At 51.4% G+C, this 13715-nt stretch overlaps 1 pseudogene; it reads left to right on the top strand.

Annotated features, from left to right (window-relative positions):
• The window catches only part of LOC101350487 (serine/threonine-protein kinase MARK2 pseudogene), a 3837-nt pseudogene extending 229 nt beyond the window's left edge, over positions 1-3608 (top strand).
• The last annotated feature ends 10107 nt before the right edge of the window (positions 3609-13715 follow it).

Here is a 13715-nt window from a genome sequence, read left to right as displayed (position 1 = left end):
AGGGGCGGGGCCTAGGACGGCAAGGAGCGGGGCGGGGTTTCGGACGACGGGGGAGGGGCAACGAGTGGGACAGGCTGCTTCGGACCTTCCCTCTGGCCGTGCCCACATCTGGGCTCTCAGTTTCTGTCTTTCCAACAGAACTTGATTCTCCTCTTTTTTAACTATTTCAAATCTTTGGGGTCCTGGGGACCAGTGCTGCTTTCGTTAACGTTTCAAATAATTTAAGTAAAAGAGAAGAGTGTGTAGGTCACATATATTGGAAGCTGAGATGTTTTCCTCCTACCATGAGGTGGTTGTTTTGGGGTGCCCTGGCGTCTATTCTGACTTACAGTGAACCTATGTGAAGTTTTAAAAAAAAAACCCGATGCCGTTGAGTTGATTCTGATTCATAGTGACCCTACAGGAGAGTGTAGAACGACCCCATAGGATTTCCAAGGAGCAGCTGGAGGATTCGAGCGGGCGATCTTTTGGTTAGCAGCCAAGCTCCTTTGTGTTTCGTAGACCCTAAGCAAAGATGTCACTTGCAGACTGAAGGGCACCTGGTGAAAGCCATGGTATTTTCAATCGCCTCATATGCATGTGAAAGCTGGACAATGAATAAGGAAGACCAAAGAATTGATGCTTTGGAATTAATGGTGTTGGTGAAGAATATTAAATATATCATGGATTGCCAGAAGAACGAACAATTCTGTCTTGGAAGAAGCACAGCCAGAATGGTCTTTAGAAGCTAAGCTGGCAAGACTTGGTCTCACGTACTTCGGACATGTTATCCGGAGGGACCAGTTCCTGGAGAAGGATATCATGCTTTGTAAAGTAGAAGGACAGCAAAAAAGAGGAAGACCCTCAAGGTGGTGGACTGACACAGTGGAAGCAACAACGGGCTCAAACGTAGCAACTATTGTGAGGATGGCACAGGACCAGGCACTGTTTCGTTCTGTTATACGTGAGGTCACTATGAGTCAGAACCGACTAAATGGCACCAAACAACAACAATAATCTTTAAGGGAGCAGATTGCCAGGTCTTCCCCCGACACCAGCCTCTGGATGGGTTGATCCACCAACCTTTCAGTTAGCAGCCGAACGTTTAACCAGGAGACACCAGGGCTCCTTAAACAAAGTTTACTGTGTCCTTTATCCCATCTATTAGGCTTGCTGCCCCCTTGGGATCAGGGTACTGTGGGTTTGCATTCTTTAATACCGTCTATACTTGTTCAGGAATCCTGGTGGCACAGTGGTTAACCGCTTAGCTGCTAACCAAAAGGTCGGCAGTTTGAATCCACCAGCCTCTCCTTGGAAACCCTATAGGGCAGTTATACTCTGTCCTTTCTGGTCGCTCTGAGTTAGAATTGGAAACCCTGGTGGCACAGTGGTTAACCGCTTAGCTGCTAACCAAAAGCTCGGCAGTATGAATCCACCAGGTGCTTCTTGGAAACTCTATGGGGCAGTTCTACTCTGTATTATAAGGTTGCTATGAGTCAGCAACAGGTTTCATTTTTTCTTTTTGAATCGGAATCGACTCAACAACAACTGGTTTGGTCTTTAATTTTTTTATGTTTGTTCAAGAGTGAGCTATGGGTCCTGTGTAAACCAAAACATTCTCCTTCATTTCACAATACAGGTGCTCCACGACTTAAGACAAGGTTACATTCCGATGACGCCATCATAAGTCTGTTCTGATGTAAGTGGAATACCATTTTTTCTTAGTTTCATTATTATTGCCTTTTATTATCAGTGTCTTCATAATGCGATCTTTATTTGTCAGCGTCAATGTCGGAACACTGAAGTCAGACTCCTAATGACTGTCTAGTGTAATTCATTAGAGTCGAACATTGCCCAACATTCTATCTGTTATGACCCCCTACACTCACATCGACACAGACTTCATTGTAGACCGGGCCACAGCCTGCTATACGGCAGTGTTTTGATCGGTAAATCATAACATTGAACATCTGCAAGTGAACATCTGAGAATGATAACATCGGCACATTACATGCTGCAGCACTGTATGTCATAGGTATTGCTAAGAATAAGATGTACAAAAAAAAAAAAAAGGACGGTGGTAAGTGCGGTTCATCGTCACTGAAATCCTAAGTCAGGGTCTACCTGTATTCTAAACCAATGAGACTGATCCTAACTTAGCCACTCTCACAACCTATTTTAATACAGTTCCTCAAGACGCTAGTAATAGGAATTCACAAAATGAGGTTTGGACTATCACTCCAGGCAATAGGAAGTCAGATTTCTCATTGTCATATTTGTCGTGCACCTTTCTAAATCCCTCTTCACTAGGAAGAATCAAACAGATTTGTTTAGGGTCCTTCATTGTTCACTAACAACTACCCAACTTGTGAGGGTGCTACACTAAGAAAAACCTGTTTCACCCCATCGATACTCATTTTATTCCTCCATTTCTTAATAACTGGTTAAAGATCTCCACCCTGCTGGGAGGAATTCCTTTCTCTTCCCTTCTCTTTCCCCTTGTTTTGCCCATTCTCTTATGAATCATTCCAACCTCCTGTCTTATCTGTTGTTTCAGTATTTGGAAGTAGCTCTGAGGTTACTGGCTGTAGCTCAGGCTGGACATAATCTAAGCTTGGCACAGGGTCAGAATCTGCCCCAGCACATTCCTTTGTAGGGACCCTGGGGATAGAGGGTAGGATCAATCAGAATTCAAGCTTGACCCAGTATGAGCGTTTACCTCAAAACTTTTGTTTACTTTCATTAACATTTACCCATTGGTAGGGGCCCTCAGGTTAGAGGCTGTAGCTCAGATCAGCCTGATCCAAGCTTGGTTGAGCATCAGGGTCAAGATCATTGGCAAGACTAAATAGAACTTCTCCTGCTTTTGAAATTCTCCTATGAAGTAAGAATAAAGAGGACTTTGAATCATTCTAACAGTTATTTGAGGAGATCAAGACTGAGAAAATTCTACTTTTTATGGAGTACACTAATGGAGGAGAGAGTTTGACTACCTAGTGGCTCATGGAAATGTGAAAGAAAAAGTGACCCAAGTAAATTCTGCCAGTGTCTGCTCTGCAGTACTGTCACCAGAAGTTTAGTGAGCATAGAGAGTTGAAAGCAGAAAACCTGCTCTTGGATGCTGTTATGATATCAAGATTGCAGATGTTGTCTTCAGCAAAGAATTCACCTTTGGCAAACAGCTGGATACCTTTTGTAGCAGTCCTCATCAGTCTGCCCCAGAACTCTTCCAGGGCCTAAAGTACAATTAAACCACAGTGGATACGTGGAGCATGGGAATCATTGTATATACATGTGTCAGCAGATGCCTGTCTTTTGATGGAAGAACTTCAAGTAGCTGCAGGAGCAGATGCTGAATGGAAAATATCATGTTCCCTTCTATATGTTCATGGAGTGTGAAAATCTGCACAAGAAAAGTCTCATCCTCAATTCCAGTAAGAGAAGTACTTCAAAGCAGATCATGAGAGCTCCATGGATGAATGTGGGCCATAAAGATTAGGAACTAAAGCCTTACACGGAGCCACTCACTGACTACAAGGACCCTGGCAAACTGAGAAAGTAGCGTCCATGGGGGTTACACGTGGGAAGAAATCTGGGCCTCACTAATGGACCAGAGCTCAAACTGCTAGCTCCTTATCTCGCCTAGAGGAGGAGAAGACCAGCCCTGTGAACAGCGAGAGTTCTCGATCAGCACAAATCAAAGCAAGAATACCCTTATTTGTGGCCAGATCTCCATCTAGAATAGCAAATACAACCTAACTGTGAGAGAGTCCAGGACTTCCAGGGCTTCTGCCTCAGTCTCCCCAATGTTGCTTTTCCTACACCGGGAATCCAATGTGGCCCCACTGCAGCCCACCCAAGCCTCTGGGTTGTGCCCCACAAACAGTATCTGTAAGGTGCAGCATCCCAGCCCAGAAGTCCAGCATGTCTCTATGGCTTCCTTCTCAGCCCACCACATCACTGCACTGGTGGAGGGAGCCCCAGGCAAAACCAATTTTCCCCAGGATGTGTCCAATAGAAACTGCGTGCATGCTTGGCACCTTGACAGGTGTGTGACCAGCAGAATATTTCCTATGGTGTGACCCCAACCTCTTCCTCTGGAACGACCCAGGATCTACAGGGGACCACCAGAAGGTTCTTCAAGATTATAAGAAGAAATCTGTCTTCAGCTGTGCCAGAAGGAACCTGAATGAACTTGAATGTAAGGACTGATGCTGAAACCTCCAGAGGCCAAGCCGTGTTCCCTAAACTTCACGTGAGGATGAAGATCAGCTCTCAGTCCCCACTGCTGTTCATGGCTGACAAGTGGGGCCAAGAAGGCTTCATATACTGGAGGACAGAGACGTGCAAACTCCCTGGGCAGTCTCTCAATGGGGTTCAACTGAAGAGGATACCTGGCACCTCCATGGCCTTCAACATCATTGCCTCCAAAACAACCAAGGAACTTAAGCTTTAAAGGCCACCGGAAGTCACCTGGGAGAATACAGCAGAGGCCAGTCAGCTCTTGCTGCCAACCAACCACTTTGCCTCCACCTGGACAAAACTGCTCTGACTGGATAGGTGTGTTTCCTCTAAGAAACTTCTTCACTCCCTTCCTTTCTCTGTCTTTTCTACCGTGTCTGTAGGGGAGGGGAGATGGGTCTGTAGAAATATGCAAAGACAATCCAAATGAGAACAAACAGAAGCTATTTATTCAAAGCTTGCTACAGCAAGGGTGTCAGCCACCATTGCTTGCATTTGGCAGAGACTCCAAGGCCAGCAGGGTTGGGAAAGCTTTGCAGTGAAAGAATGAAAAGGCTCCAGGTGTGCTCTGGCCTTCTTACTTCCCCACTCCATGGAGACAGTGGAGACGGATCTATAGGGTTTCCCAGGAGGGTGGCTCAGAGCATGAACACTCAGTCCAGGGTAGTGGAATTCCCTGTCAGGCCCTCCCCAAGTCGACGTCAGCTTCTACCTTCTCTTCCTCTCCTTCCTTCCAAGCAAACCACCAGAGGTGGCCTTCCCCTAACCTCAGGTTTCTGGACTGGGGGCCTGGGCAGCTGTGGACTGGGCAAGGTACAGCCCTGAGCAGGTGGGTCTGGTGGCTGCTTGCGAGCTGCTACTGTGAGGGAGAGGGGCTCTCAACTCCCTCCACACTGGAACCTCTGCCTTCTCTCTATCCCCAAACCTGGACATTTTCTTCCACAAGCTGTTGTGCAAGTGGTATTTGTCCCCTTCCTCAAGAGTCTCTGCCATCACCTCCCCACAGTCCTCCCGGGTAGAAGAGGGGCCTGATACATGGGTGGGAGTTGGGAGGGGACTCTGGGGCCTAATGGCTCCTCCTGCTCCCAGGGGGCAGATTGGGCTGCTGCACTCCCCAGTGACAGGGACAGTGAGCATTCTCAGTTTTAGAAGAGCCTTTGTCTGAAAGACCCCACCACCTCCATTCTTCTCCCCATGCCTTGCTCTTCCTTGGCATTGATCTGGGCACCTTGCACAGCAGTGTCTTCCTCCCACCCCAACCCAGTGTGTGATCTCTTGGTCATCCTTTCCTTCCCTTCCTGACACTATTGCCCCTCAGCTTGCTAACATCATCCTACTTGGTGTGGAAGGGGGTGGTGACCGGTATTTGACTTGTGGTGGCTGCTGTATTTCTCACTTTATTTCTCTGCTATTGCTTTAGAAATTGGGGTAGGGAGTCATACACGGAAGTTGCCTCTAATCTCACCTGGGCTGTGCATTTTTTTATGACGAGGGAGGGAAACTTAGGAGAGGAACTTTCCATGTTCAGGAGGAAGAAAAAACAGCTGTATCCTGGATAGAGGTGGACGAGGGGTCTCCACAGTGGACTCAGTGCCTGGATGCCCAAGACAGTCCACTGGGGTGGGGGAAGAAACTATTAGAACTTCTGTCATAAATGTTTCAATATGAGTCCTCCCTCAGTCACATCTGTTGGTCACGTCTCACGTGTAGTGCTAGTGAGGAGCCCAGAGGGCAGGAGGGTCCCACTCCTCAAGAGCGTCAGCAGGTGACTCTTCCCCAAACCCGTGGAGCACTTCTTGGGCACTGCACTTCTGCGTGGTTACCAGGGGCCTGACTCTGCGGACTGACAGATCCCTCTGTCTAGTTTACCTAGACAACCCCACCCAGTGGACATGAAGATGAAACATTCTTGCAGGAAACCACACAGAGAAGACCCTTCAAACCATCCCAGCTCCAGTAAACACAAAGAAAATGGCAGCGCTGAGGCTGCTCCAGGCCCTTGTATGAGCATTTGTCCCACACGTGACAAAGTAAAACCTCACATCCCTGAGGAGTCCTGGTTGAAATGCACGAGAAGCCCACAAAACAGAAGACTTAAGAAATATGGATTTGTATTCACCCTTGTCCATCATACACCTTGCAGCAGAGTATACGTTACCTTGGGTGTTAGCCTACAAGATGGAACTATCAGCATCAGCATCCAGAACATGTTCACAAACATCTGTGTTTTAAAAAGATGTGTTTATGGTCATGCTCTTTTCAGTCAGGATTTGAACAATTTGAACAATTAAATATAATTTTAGAAGCATCTATTAAGGAACCAAGGATTCTTGCATGCACGCACGCGCGCGCGCGCGCACACACACATGCACGCACAGTTTCAGGAAGCTAAGTATCACCACTGAAGAAGTGGCTCTTTGGGCTAGAGTTCAAAAAGGAAAACGATTCCAGGGTGAGGTTGCAGAGGAAACCCCGTATAGGAAATATATTCACTGCAGTCTTCACAGGCAAGACACTGCAACTCAAGCGTTGAAGTCTTGGATGGAGCCTTGATCTACCCATCCGAAAAAAGCAGGTGAAGTGGTGGAAGCTACTTGCCCTCCCACCCCACACACAACAGTCCTGCAGCCTGGCTCATTTTACAGAGGCTAAAACCAGGCCCAGAGAAAGGATGGCCTTTTCTTGGGACACAGGGAGACTCAGCAGTAGGTTAGAGAGGAACCTCTCTCTGATGATGGTAGTGAGGATGCAAAGGGAGCCACCGGAAAGTTTTAGGCGGGAGTGTAACTTGATTTCAGTTTTTAGCTCATTCTAGCTGCTGCGTGAAGAACAGATTACAGAGGGTTAAGGGTGGAACAGTCCAGAGACCTGCAATACAGGGTCCTCACTAGAGAACCATTATGAGGAAGAGCCCAGAGACTGCTGTGCTTCGTGGTGCAGGCGGTAGATGGTGACCAGGACGAGAGTGTAGAGTGGAGACGGAGGGAAGGGATGGCCTGGGATCCACGATAGAGGCAAAGCCAAGAAGACCATTAGTGCTGTGAGCGTTAGGAATGAGGGGAAAGGAGATGTTAAGGATGATGTCATGATTAGGGCTTGGAAAGTGGATGACGGATGGAGAAGTGTGTGTGTGCGTGTTTAGTCAGAGGACAGAGAAGGAGGGAAAGAGAAGGAAAGAAAACAAAAGCAGAGACAGACAGAGACACAGGGAGAGACAGACAGAAAGAGACAAAAATTATGAGAGAGAGAGAGAGAGAGAAACAGAGAGACAGAGAGGGACAGAAAGAGAGACAGATAGAGAGAAACAGAGAGAGAGAGAACACCATGGGTCCTGGTTGGACATGTTCATCTATTGAGGAATAAACAGCAGGGACGATGTGAGTGGCCTTCAGTATCTTCCTGCCCGAGACCTCAGTCCCTCCAAGTGACAGGAGATAGGGTTGATCTAGAAGTTTTCTGTGTTTCTGCCCTGGGTCCCTCTGCCGTGGCACCCAAATCGCCACCTCTATTCAAGTCCAGGTGTGTGCATGTGCTCTGCCCCCTGGTGGGACCCCTCGGTAGTGCAGCATGAGAGGGACAGGGGTCGGGGGGCTGGTCATGGCCCAGGGGACCCTCTCTGAGGGATATGGAGTCTGCCCCCCGGGAGAATGACAAGCTTCCAGAAGAGAAGGAAGATGTGCAGCTTTGGTGCTGTTCGAGGGGGGTGGGGTGGAATCGGGACCCCCTCCCCCTGACATGACCCTTCCTCTTAGAATCATGGGGAGAGATGATGCTCAGAGAGGGGGAGACCTGCCTTACTGCAAGTGGGGATGGGGGTGGAATCCAGAACAACTTCCTGGAGGAGAGACTGTTTGTTCCCAGCTCTGACAGTAGGCAGGGCCCTAATGGGAGTGGGAGTAGGAGGTCCCACTGGAGCACAGACCCAGCTCCTGGCCCCTGCCCCACCCAGCACCCCACCCACGCTGTCAGCACCCTGCCCTCCCTGTGGCCCAGGACTGGACGGGATACTGAGGCCCAGCTGCTGTAGGTGGCCTGTGACAATGACAGCATCACCTAGCAACACTTTGTGGCCTAGTTCTGGTCCAGGGAGGGGCTCAGGGGGACTGAGAGGTGAGGCCCGGGCAGGAGGTGGGAAGTAACAGGGGCAGGGGCTCCTGGTGGTGCTCCAGAGAGCAGACCCAGGCAGTGAGGGTACTCGGTGTCTCCCGGATCCCCAGGATCTCCACATCACCTGGCCCAGGGCCCTGAGGCCCTCCTAGGGGGGATAGCGCCAGAAACCCATACCCCGTGGAGGTGGGAGGCGCAGAGATAGTGCAGTTAGCAGTGTTCCCACATGCGCCCTTCCATGCGCAGAACAGTTTGTTTGGGCAGGCGCTGGTGGCGAGTCACTTACACACACTGCCCCAGGCCACGCAGGACCCCTTAGCACAGGGCTGTGGACATCAGCCTGACTGCCCCGGGCTGTGTTCACCCACGTCGCTCACGATAAGGGGGCCGCATGCTGTGCTCACTCCAGCTTCGACCTAAGCCCACACCAGTGTGGGAGTCATGGCCCCGCATCCTTAATGAGCGAGCACGAAGAAGTTCCTGGTCCAAACCCTCAGTGTTCATTTGGGAAACTGAGTCCAAGAGAAAGGCAGGGGCAGCCCAGGACACAGAGGTGAGCAGAGTCCAGAGGATGAGGAAGGTTCTGGCCTCCTAGGCCAAGACTCAGCCCTTCTCATGGGGTTTTCTTTGGGGTTGAGAGCCCTAAGATGTGGGGAACCCTGGTCTTCCCTTCCCCTCCCCTTGTGGGGCTGTTTTCCTCTCACTCCCACCCCACACACACACTAACTTCAAAGGTGGGACCATAGGGTATGGTCAGAGAAGGAGAGGATACCATGGAGGTGACCCCTGGGAAAGAAGAAAGACGATGGAGGCAGCGCTGTCTTTGGACAGTGGCCTCCAGTCTCCTAGCCACATGCCCACAGCTCACAGCATGGGTGGGAGGAGATGCTGGGATGAAGGGAGGGAACCCTGAGATTCCCAGGGATCAGCCTGGGTGAGCCATGCCCAAGTCAACCCAGAGAGGACAGGGCCTCATCCTGCAGTCACCGCTCTGGTCCCCTGGAGCTAGGACGAGCCTCTCCCACAGTGGAGAGGGCTGCAAGAGAGAAGGCCTCTTTCCTCCTCTGTAAATTGGGGTGCTTGGAGTGGGTGACCCCCAGGGTTCCCATGCTTGAAGAAGTGTCTGTTGGCCTTTGTTCTCTAACGATGACCCACTGTGTTCTGAGGTCCTGGGAAAATGCTTTCTACTTCCTGGTACAGAACATTCCCCCAGCAAGTGCACTGGGGTGTGGGAGCTGGGGCCTTGGGGTCGGGCAGAGCAGTGCAGAGCTGTGGACCATGAGGCTATGTCTAGGGTCAGGATCGGTCCCAGGTGGAGCCTTGGGGTCCTCCTGAGGAAGTGGGGTCTTTGCACTGAATGTGGGGAGGGTGCCTCATGAGTAAGCTGGACACCCCAGGGCCAATGGAGGTAAAGAGAGGGCAAGGGAGTTTCCTGAGGTCCCCCACACCATCCGTGAACCTGCAGGTCCTGCTTCTTCACCCATTGGGACCCAGGAGAGCTGCAGCCCCCAGGACACCTGAACACAGGAATGTGTTTTGTGGTGAGTTTTTCTGTCTGGGGCTGCAGTGCTAGTGATGACCACAAGGAGGCTGCAGCCTCTCCTGTCAGTGGTGGCCTCTGTGCTTTGTTGGAGCAGCTGGACCAGGGGACAGTCACCCCAAGGTCATTCTGGCCATCCCCCTGTCTCGGAGTTGCACCCCCTAATGTTAGCATCCATGCCCACAATGCTAACTGGTCTGAGTGGGAAGGGAATCAGATCCTCTCATTTATTCACTCCGCAACTGCACCCTGAGCTCTCACCCTGGGCCAGGTCTGTGTTAGGTCCTGGGTGGGAGCTGAAAATGACTCACGTGGTCCCTGCCCCAGGAGCTCACATTGGAGGGGAGAGACACAAAAGCATGGAGACAAATACATGGGAAAGAAAAGAGCATATTCCCTAGAAAAAATAAAGCGGGATGCAGTGAGAGAGGACTGGGGGCAGGTGGGTGGGGGTCCAGAGGCCTCACTGAAGTGACATTTATGTGTGACCAGAATGACAGAAGGGGCTAGCCCTGCATGAGTCTGGGGACACTGTACCAGGAAGAAGGCACGGCAGCTGCAGAGATTCAGAGGCAGACGTTTGTACAGAGAGTGGATTGGAAAGTGGCCAGTGTGGCTGGAGTGAGCTGGAGTGGAGAGGAGAGAGGGAGGAGGAGGGCAGGTCCAGGTCCAGGACCTTGTAGACTGAAGGAGCTATCTCCTGCTCTTGACAACATCACCCCAAAACTTAGCAGCTCATGAAAACAAACTGATGATCTCACAGTCTCTGTGGACCAGGAATGTGGGCACAGCTCAGCTGTTGACTCTGCCCCAAGTTCTCTTATGAGGCTGGGGCTGTGATCTCAACTGAGGCTCGACTGGGGAGGATCTGCTCCCTGCTCACTCTGAGTTATTGGCAGGACTCTATCTTGGGAGCTTCCAGACTGGGGGCCTCCGTTCTTCTCTGTTGATCAGAGTCCTTGGGTCATTGTCACGTGGGCCTCATAAGGCAGGTCATATATCACAGCTGCTTCTTGGGGTGGGGGGGGGAGAGAGATGACAGAGACAGAGTGAGCCTAAGAGTGTCCTAAGAGATATTGCCTCAAATGAGCTCAGTAGGAGTTGAAGTTGAATCCGTGGTACTTAACAATGACATCATTCTTGAGAAGCAAGTCCCTGAGTCCAGCCCACACTGCGGAAAGGAGTCACACAGGATGTGGAGACCAGAAGGCGGGATCATTGGGAGCCATCATGCAGGCTGCCTACACCATAGTCTGAGATGAGACACCGGGTCAGATTCTACATAATGGAAGTTATTGGAGGGTTTTAAGCCAGACAGAGAGTGGAAATATCTGATGTTCATTTAATTCCAAACCCTCCTGGTGCAGACAAGGAAACCAGGCTGGGGGCGGGAGGAAGTGACTTCCCAAGCTCATACCACCAGAACCCAGCCCTGTTTAGAGGTGTACTCCATGCTGCTTCCTACCCCTGCTTGAAATTCTCCCATCTCTGAGTTTGTGCATTCACTTCATGTGACACCAACCTATGGATTTATAGGTGTTATCTCACATATACCTGCCGATGTCCCCAGGAAGAAGATGCTAGAATGATCCCCACTGTGTAGTGGGGAGTCTGAGGAGGCTCTGAGAAGCACAAAGATTTGTCCAGGGTGCTATTTGGTTAAGAAGAATGAGCAGTGTCTGAACCCAGCTCTGTCTGCTCAAAGCTGATGCCCTGGCTGCACCCAGGCCTTCCCTGGGTTCTGTGGTGGCTGTGTTGGTGTCACTGTGCATAGTTATGGAGGTGGTATGAGGAGAGATAAGCATTCAGCAGCCCAGGGGGATCTTTGGGAGATGTTAGTCGGTCCCAGGTCAAGGGACTCAGGATATGACCTCACTTCCTTGGTGGTGGAGTACATAGAACTTGGAACCCTGGTAACCAGGCCCCCACATCGTAGAGACAGTCCCGTACCCAGCTCCCTTGAGTGGAGACACTCGAGCTAGGAACATGTTTTCTTGTTGTCACTCGTCTTCCCTTGTATCGAAACTTGAGAAATCCCGGAGATGGACACATTCACGAAGGCTGAGACATGTTTTCAGTCCCCATACTCGAAAGATATGGCCATTTACTGAAAAGAAACTGAAGGTAACACAAGGGGGCCCAGAGTAGCAACCCAGGCCAGGCCACCACTGTGATCCCACCTGGGCAGCCCCACAACCCTCCCCCAGGTCATACCAGCCCCCAGGACACTCCAGCCCTTGTCCTCAAGGGGTCCCTGCTAACGGGTGCAGGGAGGAAATGAGGACAGAACCAAGGAGGCATGAAGTTGTTAGAGGAGGGAGGATCCAAATGGTAGGGAAGTGGGTAGGAGTCAAGGAAGGAGGGGACACGTGATCTGGGGAGATTTTTGTGGGGGAGAGGTGAGGAGAAGGAGGAGGAAAATGGCGCTGCTGCTGCTGCTGCTGCTTCATGACTAGCACTCACTGAGGGCCCCCCAGGTCCATCCCCACAGTCTCTCACCATCACTGCATTCGTGGGCTTGGGACTGACCTGGAATAGGGTGATAGGTTGGCCTAGTCCATCAGGTCTGGTGCTTTGGAGACTAGGGGCTGGGGTGGCAAAGGTGGAAACTGCTTCACCTCCCTGCCCCAACCCAGATCACATGGGACGCTGGGACCTAAGTCACTGCCCAGGGGCCCCATTTCACACCAGGGCATTAGGGAGGGAAGGTCAGGGAGTCACAGGCCGAGTCGGTACTCTCACCTAGGTGTCTCTGAGCTCCAGCCAGCCCTGGTGGGGCAGGCGCCTCATGGTCCTAGCTGCTGGCCTTGCCTGGGTCACTGCTGACCCTGTGCCAGCCCAGCTCCTCCCAGATCCTATCGCAACACTCAGAGGGTGCTATTTCTATCCCTGGCCAGTGAACTTGGACGGGGCTGGATGGTGTAGCCCCAAGCTGACCTGCCCAGCATGTGGTGCAGACGGGGGACTGGGAGCTCCTCTGAGACCCAGGGGGCACAAGGGCCTGAAGGGGCGGAGAGGGAAGAATAAGGCTGAGAGGAGCCATTGATGCCTCCCGGGTCACTGCTGGGCTCTGTCTCTGCAGAACCCCCCACAGAAGATCCACATGGAGAAGAAGAACAGCATCATCTACTCCATCTACACAGAGAAAGGGGCCCCGAAGGGCTGGCACAGGCTCTGGGTGAGTGAGTAGGGGACCCAACCAGAGACCCCAGATGACTAGAGGGGGCCTGGGGCTGAGACTGTGCCCTGGAGACCCCCAGCTCCCTCCCAAGACTTTCCCTCTCAAGGGCCCCCAGGTCCCTCTCAAAGGAATTGGCCATCACCCTTCCTGCCTCCCCACACTACACTCCCCACCTTGGCCAGGTGCAGAGCCACTTTTCCCATATTTGTAGGAATACAGAAACAAGTATTTTAGACTGTTTTCACTTCACATCATCCCAGGCTTCTTTTTCCATGTTGCTCCTGTTTCAGAGTTTAACTCTCGACACAGGGCCCAGGGCAGCAGTCAGCTGGACTGTCCTTCCCCACCTTCTCCCAGCCTCATACATCCTCATGCTGAGCTGGCTTCTTTTCCCCTAAAGTGTGGGGTCTCAGGCTATGATACATGTTTATCTACAACCTGTTATGTCAGGGAACACGTCACCGTGACTTCTCCAGGTCAAGAGCAGTGTCCCGACTCGGCTGCAGAATGTTCCAGAAGGGAGGCTGGTTCCCACAGTGATTGAGGCTCGCACTGCTGCTGGCCCTGGACTGATTCCTTCTGCTGCCCTTTCAACAGGGCTTCAGGAACACCTAGGTGTGTCCTCCTGCACCGACCGACCTAACCTACAGTGTTCTGCTGGAGGCA

This window comes from Trichechus manatus, unplaced genomic scaffold (genome assembly GCF_000243295.1).
Source record: "Trichechus manatus latirostris isolate Lorelei unplaced genomic scaffold, TriManLat1.0 scaffold00120, whole genome shotgun sequence".
NCBI lineage: Eukaryota > Metazoa > Chordata > Mammalia > Sirenia > Trichechidae > Trichechus > Trichechus manatus.
The sequence above is the reverse complement of the archived record's forward strand: the minus strand, read 5'-3'. Positions and strand labels throughout refer to the sequence as shown.